This window comes from Neoarius graeffei, chromosome 9 (genome assembly GCF_027579695.1).
Source record: "Neoarius graeffei isolate fNeoGra1 chromosome 9, fNeoGra1.pri, whole genome shotgun sequence".
In the NCBI taxonomy this organism is placed as follows: Eukaryota; Metazoa; Chordata; class Actinopteri; order Siluriformes; family Ariidae; genus Neoarius; species Neoarius graeffei.
This window is the reverse complement of record NC_083577.1, coordinates 2,450,372-2,468,917: the sequence shown is the minus strand read 5'-3', so window position 1 is coordinate 2,468,917 and position 18,546 is coordinate 2,450,372.

Here is an 18,546-nt window from a genome sequence, read left to right as displayed (position 1 = left end):
GTTTCTATATTATGTCAAGCCCCAGACAGACATCTTTCAAAGTGCCTGTTTTACTACAGAATGAAACCACACATGATGTTACAGTGCCAGTGCATTACACTTTGGCAGATCTCACAGCTCCGCTATCCATTTCTCCACTTACCTCCCTGAAGGGTGAAGGTCAAGCTAAGAGAAGAGAGTCGCCATCTTCCAGTACCGGGTGCTACCTGGAGCTCTCAGTGGCTTCTGAAAACTCAATTGCCTTTGATTTCAGTGATTCACCTCTCTCCGAGGAGTAGAAAGAAAGGATCAAGGAGAAGCTGAATTCCATTCCTGAAGTCTTTGCAAAAGACGATCTTGACTATGGACATACAACAGCAGTCAAGCACAAGATTCACCTTTCTGATCCAACACCTTTAAGCAGAGAGTGAGACCCATCCACCCATCTGATTATGAAGTTGTCCAGCTACACTTGAAAGAGCTGTACGACACAAACATCATAAAAGAGTCTGAAAGTCCATTTGCCTCACCAGTTGTAATAGTGAAGAAGAAAAGTGGCAAAATTTGATTATGTGTTGATTACAGAAAACTGAATTTGCAGACAATCAAGGATGCATATGTGTAGCAGTTCTCACACAAAGGCGGAGCACAGAAGACGGCAGGACAGAGTTCAGATTGGTAAAGCGGGTTTTTATTGTCACATTTTCAGTGAACATACAAACACAGACACACACACAACCGGCGTCTGGTTCGGGGGAGAGCTCCCTCTGCTCTCGCTCTCCCTCCTTAAGTAGGGTGCGGTCACTGGGAAGACACACAAACACAGGTTAATTGACGTCAGGTGTAGTGATTCTGCCACTTACCTTCCCTGACTCCGTCCTCCTGTCACAGACCAGCATTTGACCACGCCCCCACTGCCACATACCCCCACCGCCCGACTCAGGCCAGGCAGCCGTCCAGCTTGCAGCCAACTCCACCCCCCCCCTTGATGGGAGAGGAAGTCCGCCACAACCATCTATGCCCCCGGCCTGTGGATCACCTTGAAGTTAAAGGATTGGAGTGCCAGATACCAATGGGTGATCCGTGCGTTGGCATCCTTCATGCAGTGGAGCCACTGGAGGGGCACATGGTTTGAACAGAGGGTGAAAGGGCGTCCCAGCAGGTAGTAATGGAGGATTGCTAAGCACTCTTTCTCAATGGTGCTGTAGTGCCTCTCACGCACCGACAGCTTCCTACTGATGTACAAGTCAAGTCAAGTTTATTTGTATAGCGCTTTTAACAATAAACATTGTCGCAAAGCAGCTTTACAGAATTTGAACGACTTAAAACATGAGCTAATTTTATCCCCAATCTATCCCCAATGAGCAAGCCTGTGGTGACGGTGGCAAGGAAAAACTCCCTCAGACGACATGAGGAAGAAACCTCAAGAGGAACCAGACTCAAAAGGGAACCCATCCTCATTTGGGCAACAACAGACAGCCCAATATAATATTAACAGTTTTAACATGAGGACAGTTTCGTTGATGTTATAAACTCTTCATTGATGGAAACTTGAGTGCAAAACTGTTCATGATAACTGCAGTCCTAAAGTTAGCAAGACAACTGTAGTCCTCAGCCATAAAAGCATTACTGTAAGAGTCCAGAGCGTCCTCCAGGTATAACCCTCAACTGTCCTCATGGGGCCGTCCTTCATAGGAGCGGTGCGATAAAACTCCGACCAGACACAGGGCACCAGGATGGATCAAGCAGGTCCGAGGGGCAGAAGAGGCCAGCATCTCAATCCCAGGATCAACATGTAACTCAAAGGGACAGATTGGGGGGGGGGAAAAGAGAGAGAAAGAAAACACATGTTGTTAGGTATGCCCTAAAAATGACACGTATTAAATCTGTGTGGTAGGCTAGCAGAGATGAGAGTCTTTACATCAGGTATAACACACAACAATGGCATGTTAATATGGTAAAAAATATATCATGACCTGCTCTGGCTGGATGCCTGATTGGGTGATGGGAGCACACTCCTCAGCAATGATGAGATGCAGATGGGACCCTTAGGGCTGGCCAAGACAAATCAGTTACATTTCACCGGGTCTGGGACATGCAACAGAAAGTCTGACGGCCGATTCCCTGCAGGCTACGATAGCCAGTCGAGGTCTCCACCCTCTCCACCAAAAGATTTCCTGTTGACTCCAACCTCAAGACTGGGCGGTCCTCCCCCTCCACCTCCTGGGACAAAACAGCCCCCAGCCCTCTGTCCGACGCATCCGTCTGTAATACAAAGGGGAGAGAAAAGTCAGGGGAGTGTAAAATTGGCCCCCCACATAGTGCAGCCTTTACCTCAGAAAAAGCCCGCTGGCATTGCTCCATCCACTGGACCAGATCTGGTGCCCCCTTTTTAGTCAGATCAGTCAGCGGGCTGGTGATGTCCGAATAATTAGGTATAAACCTACGATAATAGCCAGCCAGCCCCAGGAACTGTCTCTTTTTGGTCTTGGGCCTCAGGCAGGCCGCAATTGCTGCTGTCTTGTTAATTTGGGGACGCACCTGCCCGTTGCCCAAGTGGAAGCCCAGATACCGTACTTCCACCCGCCCAATCGCACACTTCTTCAGGTTGGCTGTGAGACCCGCTCGCCTCAGCGACCTAAGGACGGCCCTCAGATGTTCGAGGTGCCTTGGCCAGTCATTACTATAGACAATAATGTCGTCGTGGTAGGCGGCCACATAGGTGGCGTGGGGGCGGAGGACCCTGTCCATCAGCCGCTGAAACATAGCGGGTGCCCCAAACAGCCCAAAAGGAAGTGCAAAAATTGGTGTAAGCCGAACGGTCTGGAAAAGGCCGTTTTTTCTCGGGATAGTGGAGTCAAGGGGATCTGCCAATAACCCTTTCTTAAATCCAGTGTCAAATAAAAGCGAGCCGTGCCTAGTCGATTGAGCAACTCATCAATACGAGGCATTGGGTACGCATCGAATTTAGACACCGCGTTGACTTTTCTATAGTCCACATAGAACTGGACCGACCCGTCGGCCTTGGGTACCAAGACCACCGGGCTGCTCCAGTCACTGTGGGACTCTTCAACGATGCCCATTTCAAGCATGGCCTCGAGTTCTGCCTGAACCACTTTTTTCTTGTGTTCGGGTAGCCGGTAAGGGTGGCTGTGCACTACCACCCCCAGGGGCATCTCAATGTGGTGCTCTATGAGGTCGGTGTGGCCGGGCAGGGGCGAGAACACGTCCGAAAACTCAGTCTGCAACTGGGCGACCTCCGTGAGTTGGGTCGAGGAGAGGTGGTCTCCACAGGGGACCAGAGAGGTACGCGACGCCAATGCTCCCTTTTGAACCTCCGGCCCGAGCTCTGCCTTCTCCGGAACCACCGAAACCAATGCCACAGGGACCTCCTCATTCCAGAGTTTGAGCAGATTGAGGTGCTAAATCTGTAGCACCCCACCCCTGTCCATTCACCTCACCTTGTAGTCGATGTCCCCGACTCGCCATGTGACCTCAAAGGGTCCTTGCCACTTGGCGATCAATTTGGAGCTCGATGTGGGCAACAGTATGAGTACTTTATCTCCCGGTGCGAACCCCCTAAGGCACGTACCCTTGTTGTACAGGTGGGTTTGCCGTTCTTGGGCCTGCCGCAAATTCTCCTGGGTTAGATGTGTGAGTGTGTGGAGTTTTGCGTGTAGGTCCATGACGTATTGAATTTCGTTTTTACTTTGTGAAGGTCCCTCCTCCCAATTTTCTCGCAGCACATCTAGAATGCCGCATGGCTTATGCCCATATAATAATTCGAATGGGGAGAACCCCATGGAGGCTTGGGGGACCTCTCGCACTGAAAACAGCAAGGGTTGGAGCCACTTATCCCAATTACGTGCGTCCTCACTTACGAATTTTTTAATTATATTCTTGAGGGAGCGATTAAACCATTCAACTAAAACATCCATTTGTGGGTGATACACGCTGGTGCGGATCGGCTTAATCCCTAATAACCCATACAGTTTGTTCAGTGTCCGTGACGTAAATGAGGTGCCTTAGTCAGTCAGAATCTCTTTCGGGATTCCAACTCGGGAGATGACGCAGAAGAGTGCCTCCGCAATACTGCGTGCTGAGATATTGCGAAGAGGCACTGCTTCCGGGTATCGTGTTGCATAGTCCACCAGAACTAATATAAAGTGGTACCCTCGTGCTGACCGATCTAATGGCCCGACGAGATCCATCCCAATTCTTTCGAATGGGGTCTCGATTAATGGTAGAGGGCACAAAGGCGCTTTTGGAATGGCCGCTGGATTTACTAACTGGCATTCACGGCATGCCATACACCACCTACGGACATTGCCGCAAATCCCTGGCCAATAGAATCGGGCCATTATTCGGGCTAGTGTCTTATCCTGCCCTAAGTGTCCAGCCATGGGATTAAAGTGAGCCGCCTGGAATACCAATTCCCGGCGGATTTTTGGAATCAAAAGCTGTGTGATTTGCGCTTTCATCTGAGTGTCCTGCATCACTTGGTATAATCTATCTTTCATAATAGAGAAATAGGGGAAGGACGGGGTGGCGTTTGGCGGAAGCGTTTGACCATCGATTACTCTCACTTGGTCAGACGCATGCCGCAGTCTCATCTCGTGACTGCTCTAATGGGAAATCCGCCAGGGATTCCCCGAGAGAGGGAGGAGGAGCCTGTGGCTCCTCACTCTGACGCAGAGATGACGTAGACAGCTCTGTGACAGCTGCTCCCGCCAAGGCGACACCGGGACCTCCCCCTGCTGAATTATTGCAGGACCCACTCCTCACTAAATGACTCATCAACTCCCCGAATCCCAGCCAATCAGTCCCCAAAATTATCGAGTGGGTGAGGCGGGGATTAACCACCGCCTTTACTATAAATTTTTCCCCTCGGAAAAAAAATCTGGACCGACACCAAAGGGTAGCTGTGAACATCCCCGTGCACACACAACACCTTCACCCCCTGTGCTCCCCCCAATGCCTCGTCTTGCACCAGGCTTTGGTGAATTGAGGTCTGATTACAACCAGAATCCACCAACGCCTGATATGTATCCCCTTGAATACTCACCGGTATGCGATATGCTCCAGCCCGATCGAGGGCGGCTCCTGGTGCATCGGGGATCTGAACCACCGCACCCACCTCCATTACTGTGCACTGCTGTTGGAGGTGGCCCGGCTCCCCGCAGTGCCAGCAAACCGGCCCGGGCTTCCTCTCCCCACCAGTGTTCTGGGGCTCACTCACCTGACGGGGGGGAGAGACAGACACAGAAGGGAGAAATGGGAGGGCACCGCGGGTGCAGCAGGCCGGCTGGGGTGGCGCCGGTCCTCGCCTCCTTGGTGGGGGAATGGGGCGAGGACGAGACACAGGAGGAGAGGGAGAGGGAGAGAGAGAGGAGAGGAGAGAAGAGGCTGTCTGCTGTCCTGCCACCGGGACAGCCGCCAAATGGTCCTCCGCCAGCTCGATTGCCTGATCCATCGACGCCAGGCGGTGGCACTGGACCCACTCCACGGTTCCTGCTGGCAAGCGTGCGATGAATTGGTCCAGTACCACCTGGTCGATGATCCCCTCGGTGTCGCGGTTGTCGGCCCTCAACCACCGCCAGCAGGCATCCCAGAGTTGCTGGCCAAAAGTGAACGGCCGGCCGACTTCCTCCAAGCGCAAAGCGCGGAAGCGCTGACGCTGCTGCTCGGGGGTGTGCCCCACATGCTGGAGGATGGCCCGGCGAAGGTCCGCGTAAGCCAGCCGGCGGTCGGCGGGGAGCTGTAGCACAGCCAGCTGTGCCTCGCCCGTTAGCAGGGGGAGGAGGCACGCCGCGCGCTGTTCCATCGGCCACCCCGAGGTCTCTGCGACTTGCTCAAAGAGCGTGAGGAATGCCTCGGGGTTGTCCTGCGGGCCCATCTTTGTTAGGGTGAGGGGGGACAGGCCCGCGGTGGGAGCATTGGTAGACCCCGCCAATGCAAGGAGGTGCCGGAATGCCTGACGATCTTCTTGCTGGGCCAACACCAGGGCCTCGAACCGCTGTTCCTGCTCCTTTCGGAGGGTGACTAGCGCCTGGTGCTGGCTTTGCTGGGCCGTGGTGAGGGCGTGGACCAGGTCGGCGAACGGGGAGGACTCCATGGGGCTGTTCTGCTTCTGCGCTCCAGATAGTTCCGGGTTTCGGCACCACTGTAGCAGTTCTCACACAAAGGCGGAGCACAGAAGACGGCAGGACAGAGTTCAGATTGGTAAAGCGGGTTTTTCTTGTCACACTTTTCAGTGAACATACAAACACAGACACACACACAACCGGCATCTGGTTCGGGGGAGAGCTCCCTCTGCTCTCGCTCTCCCTCCTTAAGTAGGGCGCGGTCACTGGGAAGACACACAAACACAGGTTAATTGACATCAGGTGTAGTGATTCTGCCACTTACCTTCCCTGACTCCGCCCTCCTGTCACAGACCAGCGCTTGACCACGCCCCCGCTGCCACAATATGCTTTGCCAAATATTGAGGAAACATTTGCCGCCCTGACAGGATCCAAATGGTTCTCTGTAATGGATTTAAAATCAGGCTTCTATCAGGTGGAAATGGAAGAGGAAGATAAACCCAAAACAGCCTTCGTCACTCCGATGGGATTCTGGGAATTCAGTAGGATGCTGCAGGGAGTAACCAATGCTCCAAGCACATTTCAAAGAGTTATGGAGAAATGCATGAGATCATTGAACTTCCTTGTTCTTGTTTTCCTAGACTATCTTATTGTTTTCTCTGAAACCCTTGAACAGTACGAAGAGAGGCTTATGCGAGTCTTAAACCATCTGAAAGAATTCGGGCTCAAGTTGTCGCCTGAGAAATGTCACTTTTTCAGGAAATCAGTGAAGTACTTAGGACATGTTGTCTCAGAGAACAGAGGAGAAACTGACCCTGACAAGATTCCAGCACTCACAACTTGGCCCAAGCCTAACAATATCAGGGAGCTCAAGTCCTTTCTCGGGTTCACTGGGTACTATAGAAGATTTATCAAAGACCTCAAAAATCGCAAAGCCCCTCAATGACCTGACTGCCAGCTACATCCCTGCAAGGAAAAATAACAAGATCCAGTCCTTCTCAAATGCTGACCTTAAGTCACCTTTTGCAGATAAGTGGACGCCTAAGTGTGAGCAGGCTTTCAGAACTCTCATTGAAAAATTGACCACCGCACCAATCCTTGGCTTTGCCAATCCAAGATTGCCATATATTTTACACACTGATGCCAGCCTTCATGGTCTTGGGGCAGCCCTGTATCAGCAACAAGATGGACAGACAAAAGTCATAGCCTATGCCAGTCGGGGGTTGTCGAAATGTGAGCGAAGATACCCCACTCATAAGCTAGAGTTTCTTGCTCTAAAGTGGGCAATAACTGACAAGCTATCTGATTACCTTTATGGCGCTGAGTTTACCATTATTACCGACAACAATCCCTTGACTTATGTACTGTCATCTGCCAAACTTGACGCTGCTGGACATCGGTCGCTTGCAGCCCTGTCCAATTTCAATTTCAGCATTCAATACCGGGCCAGCAAGAGAAATCAGGATGCTGACGGTTTATCCAGGTGCCCACACGATCTTGAAGAGGCAGATTTCAGTGCTGAGGACAACAGAGTACAGCAGTTCTTGACAAAATTCTTGAGAGATGAACATGATGCCTCCTTCCCGCAAGAAGCAGTCAAAGCTGTTTGCTAAAGACATGAGTTGGACAAGCCCTCTAACATAGAGGAAGAAAGTTACTTCTTGCCTGTGATAGAGTCCCTTGCCATGGACGCAAGTGCAATCCCGCCTGAGTTCACCCACACTGAATTACTCCCTGGGTCCAGCATGCTTCCCAGAATGTCACAGTTGGAATGGGCTGCTGAACAAAGAGTTGACCCAGTAATCAGCAGGGTCACTGACATTGTCAGTGCAGGAAAATGGCAGTCATATCGTGTGAAACAGAAAGAGGACAGAGAAGTCCAACTAATACTACGAGTACAGGATCAACTTGTCATTGACAATGCTGTCCTCTACCGTAAAAGAATAAGTAAAGGCGAGCCATTATTCCAACTAGTTCTTCCCAAAAAGTATCGTGAATTGGCTCTTGAAGGTCTTCATGATTCAGTTGGACATATGGGATTTGAAAGGACAATAGTTCTTGTCCGCACGCATTTCTATTGGCCAAGGATATCCATAGAAGTGGATAAGAAAGTGAAAACCTGCGAGAGGTGTGTTCATCACAAAGCTAAAGCTGAGAGAACAGCCTGTCTAGTGAACATCCGGACTAGCAGACCACTCAAATTAGTCTGCATCGACTATCTGTCCTTGGAGCCCGATGGCCGTGGGATGAAGAACATTCAGGTCATCACAGACCATTTTACTAAGTATGCTGTCACAGTACCAACCACTGACCAAAAGGCCAAGACAGTAGCCAAGGCTTTGTGGAACAACTTTTTTGTCCACTATGGCATGCCCAAGCGTCTACATAGTGACCAAGGTTGCGAATTCGAATCTGCAATAATCAAAGATCTTTGCCTCTTGTTGGGTATCAAAAAGACAAGAACTACCCCATATCACCCACACGGTAATCCGGTAGAACGGTTTAACAGAATGCTTTTGGAGATGCTGGGGACTCTTGAAGAGGAGAACAAAGTCAAGTGGCATGATTATGTGCAGCCTTTGGTGCATGCCTATAATTGCACCAAAAATGACACTACAGGCTTTTCTCCCTATCAGCTAATGTTCGGGAGACAGCCAAGCCTACCTATTGATGTTGCATTTGGCCTCAATCCAAAGGGTCAGAGCAAAGTTACCCATACTGACTATGTGAAACGGCTCAAAGAAAACTTGCAGGAGAGCTACAAGCTTGCAATAGAATATAGTGAAAAAAGTTGCTCTGAAAAACAAAGAAAGATATGACATGAAAGTAAGAGAAACCGTCCTAGAGGAAGGAGACCTGTCCTTGTCAAGAATGTTGGGTTGCGGGGAAAACACAAGATAGCTGATCATTGGAGCCAAACTGTGTACAAAGTAGTCAAACGCATCAATGATTCTCCTGTCTATGTTGTTGCTCCTGTCAACTCTGAAGGCCCTAACAGGATGCTGCATCGTGACTTGCTCTTGCCTTGTGGCTTCCTTGCTCCATCCAATGAAGCAGAGGTGACTCGGCACAAGCAAAAGAAAAACGCAATTCCACCTGTTCAGAGTGTAGTGTCTGAGGAGGAAGGACAGTTGAATGACCCCTATGAAAGTGAAGAGGAAGAAGTCTTCGACTATTCTGGAGTTCCAGACACAGTCTTCCCCCCGATCACTATTGTACATGAGATCCCTCAGACTAATCCGAAACCTCTCTCAGTGAAACCTGAGCAATCCAACCTGAGGCCTGAGGCCGAGACATTCCACCCCACAGGAAGTCAGCAGCAAGGGCATCACATGCATGAATCTCTTGGCTCCTGTGGAGATGGACGGAAAATGGATGGTTTGTCTACTGACCTAGGAGAGAAGAAGGAAGAGGCAAGCCTTATAGTAGAGGTGGACGATGTGTTGCAAGCCATGCCTGAAACAGAACACAAAGATGAACTGGAATCTGTAGGAGAGGAAAACCATGAGGAGTTATCTGATGAGCGTGAGCTTGAGGATTCCGGAGTGGACAATGTCCAAGAGCAAGAACCCCCTTGACTTTAGTTATGCAGTCTTTGTTGAAAGGGCTTGACCAAGCTTTTACAAAAGCGTTGGACTTAAATCCAACAATTAAGTCTATTCCTTTAGAAGTAGGCCACCTAACTACTGTTTAAGTAGGAATAAGCACAGGCAGGGACGCATGCACATTCGGGGGGGGGGAGGATGTAGCCCACCTAAATTGCACAGGGTTACTAGTATTGTTTTTCTATATTCTCCGTTCCCCTAGGTGGTGATATGCCATTCATGTAGGCGCGACACATTTTAGGTTGACTAGAGAAGATCAACACTTTTTTTTCCTGGAAGTTACCATTGAAGTGAAAACGTATGAGAAGATGAATATTTGACACTTTTAAAAGTTAATTTTCACCTTCTTTTGTTGTTGTAATATCAAGGAGTTTTGTTTTGATACATTGCATCTGAAGTGGGGTTTTTTTTGCCTTTGTAACGTTGAATCTTCAGTTGTTTTTTTTGTTGTGCATTTTCTGCCACTGTTGAGAGAGAGAGAGAGAGAGAGAGAGAGACAGAGAGACCATCTGCGAGTATTTGGGACTTAGTTTGCCAATGAAAACATCGCCACCAAATTTCAATGCATGCATTGGAACTACAATATGGCGTTACATCCACAAATGCAAGTTAAATCTTTACTGTGCAAAAAGGAAGCCTTATCTTAATTGTATCCAGAAGCGCCGTTACCTTTTCTGCACTCAGAGGTGTCTGGGATTGACCATCACACAGTGGAAATGTGTATTGTGGTCAGACGAATCAGTATTCCAGGTCTTTTTTGGACAAAATGGACACCGTGTGGTCCAAAGATGAAAAAGACCATCCAGACTGTTACCAGCAACAAGTCCAAAAGCCAGGGTGTGTCATGGTATGGGATTGGGTCAGTGCCCTTGGCGAAGTTAACTTACTGTAATGGAGCATTAATCCAGAAAAGTACACTGGAGCAACATCTACTGCCTTCAAGATGACGTCTTTTTCAGGGAGATTTCAACAAGACCACATTCTGCTCACATTACAAAGGCGTGGCTGTGGAAGAAGAGGGCGTGTCCCCTTTGTTCCCAATAGAGAATGTGTGGAGAATTTAGAAATGATGAATATGACAGTGACGACCCTGAACTGTTACACACCTTAAGACCTGTTTACAGGAAGAACGGGACAAAAATAACACCTGAAACACTTCATCACTTGGAGTCTTCAGTCCATAAACAGCTTTTAAGTGTTGGGAGAAGGAACAGGAACATTATAAAGGCAACTTTATTTATATAGCACATTTCATACACAGTGGCAGTTCAATGTGCTTTACAGAAGTAAAAGCAAAACAGTAAACAATAGAGAATAAAATTACATAAAATAAATGGGGAAGAAAAGTAATAAGAATTAAACAATAGTAGAAATAAAATAATAAAATGAAGTAAAAGTTCAATTAAAAAAACAGCAGAATAAAACAGAATAAAAGTTAAGTAAAATTTAAAACATGCAGAAACTGTAAAAGTAAAGAGTTTAAAACATGTAGAGATGACAATATTAATAATTTAGCAGAAAGCATCTGAAAACAGCTTGGTCTTTAACCTAGATTTGAAGCTGCCAACAGCAGGAGCATTTTTGATGTCCTCTGGCAGTTGGTTCCATAGCTGCACTGCATAGTAGCTAAAAGCTGCTTCACCACACTTTGTTTTAACAACAGGTTTTAATAGTAAATTTTTCTGCTGCGATCTGGTAGATCTGATTGGGTTAGGCCGCTGCAACATATCAGAGAGGTACTTGGGCCCTGTACCATTTAGAGATTTGTACACCAGCAGCAATGCTTTAAAGTCAATTCTGTAGCTTACTGGAAGCCAGTGAAGGGACCTTAGGATTGGAGTAATGTGCTCTGTTCTTTTTGTTCGTGTGAGAACCCTAGCCGCTGCATTTTGAACCAGCTGAAGTCGTTTGATGGTCTTTTTTGGCAGGCCTGTGAAAAGGCCATTGCAGTAATCAACCCTACTAGAGATGAAGGCATGTATCAGTTTTTCCAGATCATTTTTTGACATAAGTCCTCTTAGTTTGGAAATGTTTTTTAGGTGATAAAATGCCATTTTAGTGATTGCTTTCATGTGACTGCCAAAGTTTAGCTCGCTGTCAACGAAAACACCAAGATTTTTAACCATTTCTTTTGTTTTAATCCCCTTTATGTCAAGAATAGTGGTAATCCTGAGTCTTTCATCTTTTTTTCCAAATAGAATTACTTCTGTTTTATCTGTGTTCAGCTGAAGAAAATTTTGTGACATCCAGTTGTTGATTTGATCGATACACTGGTAGAGACATTCAAGGGGGGCATAATCATTAGGTGATAGAGCAAAATAAATTTGGGTGTCATCTGCATAGCAGTGATACAAAATTGAATTGTTCTTGATAATTTGTCCAAGTGGGAGCATATAAAGGTTGAATAGTAATGGTCCAAGAATCGACCCCTGGGGGACACCACAGGTCAAGGACATTGACGTTGAGGTACAATTTCCCATGGTAACAAAGAAGCTTCTATCTTTTAAGTATGATTTTAACCAATTGATAACTTTACCAGTCAACCCAACCCAGTGTTCAAGTCGATATAGCAGTATGTTGTGATCAACAGTATCAAAAGCTGCACTGAGGTCCAGTAATACCAGGACCGATGTTTTGCCTGCATCAGTATTAAGACGTATGTCATTTATAACTTTAATCAGCGCTGTTTCAGTGCTATGATTGGCACAAAATCCTGACTGAAAGTTATCAAAACAGCTGTTTGATATCAAGAAGGCAGTTAATTGATTGAAGACAATTTTTTCCAGGATTTTCCCGATGAATGGTAGATTTGATATTGGCCTGTAGTTATTTAATACTGAAGCATCCAGATTATTCTTTTTAAGTAGGGGCTTTACAACGGCTTTTTTCAGGGACACAGGAACAATGCCAGTCTCTAGGGATGTATTTATGATTTGAAGCACATCTGTAATTATAAGATGAAGAACAGACTTAAAAAAGTTGGTGGGCAGAATGTCCAATTCAGATGTTGAGGAACTGAGATTTTGTACAGTTTTTTCAAGAATCTCATAATCAATTAAACAAAATTCTGACATTGTGTTGAAATTATCTGTCTGTGTCACTGGTGATTGCAGTTTTTCAATTATTTACAACTGAGATATATTATGAGCAATATTCTGCCGTATTTTATCAATTTTACCTTTGAAGAAGGATGCAAACTCATTGCATTTATTAACTGAGAGAAGTTCAGGTGCTAATTGTGGTGGGGGATTAGTTAGCTTCTCTACTGTTGAAAATAGCACACAGGCATTGTTCATATTCCTGTTGATGATGTTGGAGAAGAAAGACTGTCTTGCTTTACGAATTTCATAATTATATTTACAAAGCATCTCTTTATGGATTTGATAATGGATGTGAAGTTTAGATTTGCGCCATTTTCTTTCAGTCTTTCTACATTCTCTCTTTAACAGTTTAACAGCTGGGTATTGCTTCCATGGTGCTTTCTGCTTATCATTGACTCTTTTGATTTTGAATGGAGCAATATCATCCATAATTTGGGTCATATTTAAATTAAAAATTTCCAGTAAATCATCTACAGAGTCTGACATTTTGGTTGAGATCCGAGAGAGAGCTTGCTCAAAGAGAACACATGTGTTGTCGTTTATGACTCTCCTACCCATAGTCGTTGAACTGTTCTGAATGTGAGGAGACATAGAAACTTCAAAGAAAACACAAAAATGATCAGATAAGGCCAGGTCAACAACAGTAGTAGAAACAGTAAGACCCTTTGTGATGACGAGGTCAAGGGTATGACCACGAGAGTGGGTCGGCCCCTGTACATGTTGTACTAGGTTGAAGTTGTCAATAAGTGCGAGTAGTTCTCTGGCATAAGTGTTTTCAGGATTATCTACATGCAAGTTAAAATCCCCAGATATAATAAGACAGTCAAACTCTAAGCAAATGACTGACAACAGTTCACCAAACTCTTCCAGAAAGACTTTGGCTGAATGTCTCGGAGGCCTGTAAATAGTTAATAATAATATGTTAGGAGAGCATGTAACAAGTGCACATAAGTGTTCAAAGGATGTAAAATCACCAAGTGAGGATTGTTTACATTGAAAAGAGACTTTGAATATATTTGCGATCCCTCCACCTTTCCCCTGTCGGGTAACATTCATAAAATTAAAATTTGGGGGAGTTGCTTCAATAAGGGTGGTAGCACTATTTGCTTGATCCAGCCAAGTTTCAGTTAGAAGCAAAAAATCAAGATTGTGTTTGCAGATAAGATCATTAATTAAAAATGACTTGTTTGAAAGTGATCTAATGTTCAGAAGAGCTAGCTTTACAGAAAGTCTAGAAGTAATATCCGCTTGGGCACTCTGATGTTGTTTTGAAACAGGAAGGAGACTAGACTGGTTCACCCCCTGGGTTAAATATGCTCTATGTTTTCTATTTCTTATCAACACAGGAATAGAGAATGGCATAGGCATACTGGGTCCCAGCTTGTTTTCAAAACTACACCCAATGCAGGGACCCACAGCACATCATACAAGACTTTCTGTATGTTCCATTTGGTTTGAGGGTGAAATGATTGGAGTGGTCATGTATCTTTTAGATGGTGAAAAAGATTGGTAGCCAGCTGAAAGTCCTGGGCGAACACAGTTCAGTCTGTTGGTTGATTTTTGATGAACTGGGTACACTGCTTGTCGCGACAGATTTGGGCTGGAAAAAGAGAGTGTAGCCATTGGCAGCAGTCTCTGCATACTATTAGGGAAATCCATGCAGGGGGGAGACGGAGATGGTACAATAAAATCAGAAGAGCGAGACTTTGGTGAGGTCTTTGTAAGTGTCTCCATGACTGTCTCTGTGGTGACTGTCTCCCTGATAGTCTCTGTGATACTTGCATGGGGTCGAGATGTGGATGATGCAGCCTTGACATGATTATCTTTAGTCAGGTCCTCAATCTGGATGGAATCGCATGATAAAATCGCATGCTCACATTCTCCGTGTGATTGTTGATGTCCTTGGCAGTCTGCCCCAGATGGCTGTGTGTCCTTGGTGAAGACTTGCATAGATGATTGTTTTGGCTTTGCAGAGGTATTGTTGATATTTGTAACTAGGTCAGTCTGCGACATCTTATCAACTGTTTTCCTCAATGTTGGCTGAGAGAAAAGTGCAAGTCTATAATGATCTGCTAAGACTTTGGTCCCAATCCACCTGAGTTCAGTGCTATTTGGCTTGAAGAATTCTCTGCAATTCCAGAAAAGGTTAAAATTGTCTATAAAGTTCATACCAGATGAAAAACAAGTTTTTCCAAGCCAGGTGTTAAGACTGAAGAGTCGAGTAAATGCAAAGCTTCCCCTTGCAGGGAGTGGGCCACTGATAAAAGATTGTATTCCAGTCTTATAGAGATCAGACAAAAGTTTTCTGAAATCATCTTGGACAAACAGCTGTTCTCTGAAAACATCATTTGCTCCCACATGCACAACAATGCGTTTGATAGTTTTATGCTCGGACATGAGTTTCAAAATGCTGTCTTTGGTGTCAGAGATGGATGCATTTGGAAGGCAACAAATAATCATCCCATGTCCTTTTAAATGTCTTACAGTGGAATCACCAAGAACAAGGGTTGTGGGATCAGGTGGTGTTACGAGCTGCTTTTTGCCTCTTCCCACAGCTCTTCGGTTGTGGTGCGATCTCTTTTTACGATGTGTTTGTCTGCCTGAAAATTCCGCTTCCACATCCCTGAGGCATTCAAATTTGTTCTGAAGCCTTATGGGCTGTGGATTTTCCATAGGATTGTAAATCCTATTGTAATTTGTAGACCTAGCTCTATTTCTAATAGCATGGCTGTGGAGCATGGGTTGCATAGTATCAGAACGAGCTGGTGTTGAGGTAATTACTCTTCTGTTTTTATTTTTGGGCCTGCCACCCATCATGTACCAGTTTTCTGTACTCACATTCTGCCCTGTTAGATCGATGAATTCATCCACTCGATCTGCAATGCCATCGGCCTGTTGGGGTGCATTCTCTGCATTCTCAGCCACTGTTTCTGTACTCCTTTCCTGAGATATCGCTCTTAATTCGTCCGTCTTTGGCAGAGCATCAATCTTTGATTCCAGGATAGAAATCCTCTGTTCTAGTTTTGTGCATTTTCTGCAGGATCTCCTGGATTTTTTGCCCCCTGGCATTTTGTTTTAAAAGCTAACTTATCTTATAAAGATCTCATCTCATTATCTCTAGCCGCTTTATCCTTCTACAGGGTCGCAGGCAAGCTGGAGCCTATCCCAGCTGACTACGGGCGAAAGGCGGGGTACACCCTGGACAAGTCGCCAGGTCATCACAGGGCTGACACATAGACACAGACAACCATTCACACTCACATTCACACCTACGGTCAATCTAGAGTCACCAGTTAACCTAACCTGCATGTCTTTGGACTGTGGGGGAAACCGGAGCACCCGGAGGAAACCCACGCGGACACGGGGAGAACATGCAAACTCCGCACAGAAAGGCCCTCGCCGGCCACGGGGCTCGAACCCAGGACCTTCTTGCTGTGAGGCGACAGCGCTAACCACTACACCACCGTGCCGCCCCTCTTATAAAGATGAAAAATAAAATGAAAAAATAGTGGAAATTAAATTAAATTAAAAGCTTATAAAGATGAAAAATAAAATGAAAAAAAATTAAATGAGAAAGTAAAGTAAAATAAAGATCAAGCAGGAGCAAAGCAGGAGCAAAGCAAAGAAGCGTCCTACTCGTTTGAGTAGGAGGAGCAAAGTGGGGAATGCTTTACTGACCCAACTGTTTTTTTTAATGTTTTGCAAGAATCAAAATTGAAATGTGTTTATTTTGAAAACAACTAACAAATACAATTTATGAGGTAATACATGAAATAATGTGCTGTTGTATTGGTGTGAGTGCAGCACAGGGTTAGATTATTTACAAGTCATTGTTTTCAGTTTTAATTTCAATTTCAACATACTGTCTTAACTTTTTCTGGTTTGGGGTTGTAGCTCCAGTGAAGGTAAATTGTAATGCTACAGTTTACAAAGACAACTGTGTGTTTCCAACAGGTGTGATGGATAATGTACAGCGAGCTGGTCATTACTGTGAAATAAACCCCAAAAGAGTGATACAGGACCCCAATGCAGGGGGTTCAAACTAGTTGTAAATTTAAAATTTAACTTTAAAGGACCTTTTCCCAATCTAACAGTATCACAGACCAAACAGAAAGTGTTCATAGTTGTCATATCAGACTCTCGCTGGCCGTGGTGTGAAAATTGTGCATGCAAATGATCATCTAAGTTTCCAAATCCGTTGTTGCTTAACTCTTGAATATTTTCTATCGTGAATATTCTCCTTAAAAAGTTTATAATCTCTGCTTTCCACAGAAATGTATCTGGTTAAGATCTGTTCAGTACTTTGGGAGTAACGGCAGGTTGAAGTCGGTACAACAGAGTAAAAACTCTGCTCGCGGGACGTCGGGAAACTGCCGGTGCTTTTCTTTTTGAGTCACGGGAAAGTGGTCAGGCTCTCTCTCTCTCTTTCTCTCTCTCTCTCTTCTGATCAAATCAGATCACTTTTATAGGGATGTTCTCTCGCTCTCACTGTTTCTGATGAAGGACTCAGCAACATTTTCTCTCTGCTAGTTTTGATGTAATGATTCACGAGAGACTCTGAAGTGAGTGTTCAGAGCTTTACCTACTTATTTTTTCAAATCAAACTGATTCCTGTAAATAAATAACTATTTTAGAATATAACTGGAGTTTTGATGAAAAATATTGAGATCTTAGTGGTCGGAATGAGATTTTAAAAAACTGGAAGTCAGAAACGCGAGTGTCGATTTAAGTTGAGTTAATGTAAATTGTTGATCAGATGTGGATCAGACAGTTTTTTCGAGGTTCGTCTTGAAACCTGTGAATATTAATCGAGATAATCATTTATATTCTTTCATATAAAAACACTAGTCGGCCCTACTGAGAAATACAAAGACCTACAGAGCACAAAGAGGGGATTAGAAATAATATTTTATTCCTTTTTTATTTTGATAGAGAATGGTAGGTGTGAATGATGTTCCTGACTGGGATGCAGTCATCCTTCATGCTCATTAAATACTAATTTGCATAATTGGTTTTGACTAATTTTTCAAAAATTGTATTCAGTATACACCCTGCTGATATATATGCCTGCTAATTTCCATGTAAATATCTTAAAAATAATTTAAAAAGTTAATAAGAAAAACATTTGATCTCATTGGTGAATGATGTGGGCGGCACGGTGGTGTAGTGGTTAGCGCTGTCACCTCACAGCAAGAAGGTCCGGGTTCGAGCCCCGGGGCCGGCAAGGGCCTTTCTGTGCGGCGTTTGCATGTTCTCCCCGTGTCCGTGTGGGTTTCCTCCGGGTGCTCCGGTTTCCCCCACAGTCCAAAGACATGCAGGTTAGGTTAACTGGTGACTCTAAATTGAGCGTAGGTGTGAATGTGAGTGTGAATGGTTGTCTGTGTCTATGTGTCAGCCCTGTGATGACCTGGCGACTTGTCCAGGGTGTACCCCGCCTTTCACCCGTAGTCAGCTGGGATAGGCTCCAGCTTGCCTGCGACCCTGTAGAACAGGATAAAGCGGCTAGAGATAATAAGATGAGATGAGATTATCTGTGAACACAATTCACTGTGCCATCCGCCGTTGCCAGCTAAAACTCTATAGTTCAAAGAAGAAGCCGTATCTAAACACGATCCAGAAGCGCAGGCGTCTTCTCTGGGCCAAGGCTCATTTAAAATGGACTGTGGCAAAGTGGAAAACTGTTCTGTGGTCAGACGAGTCAAAAGTTGAAGTTCTTTATGGAAATCAGGGACGCCGTGTCATTCGGACTAAAGAGGAGAAGGACGACCCAAGTTGTTA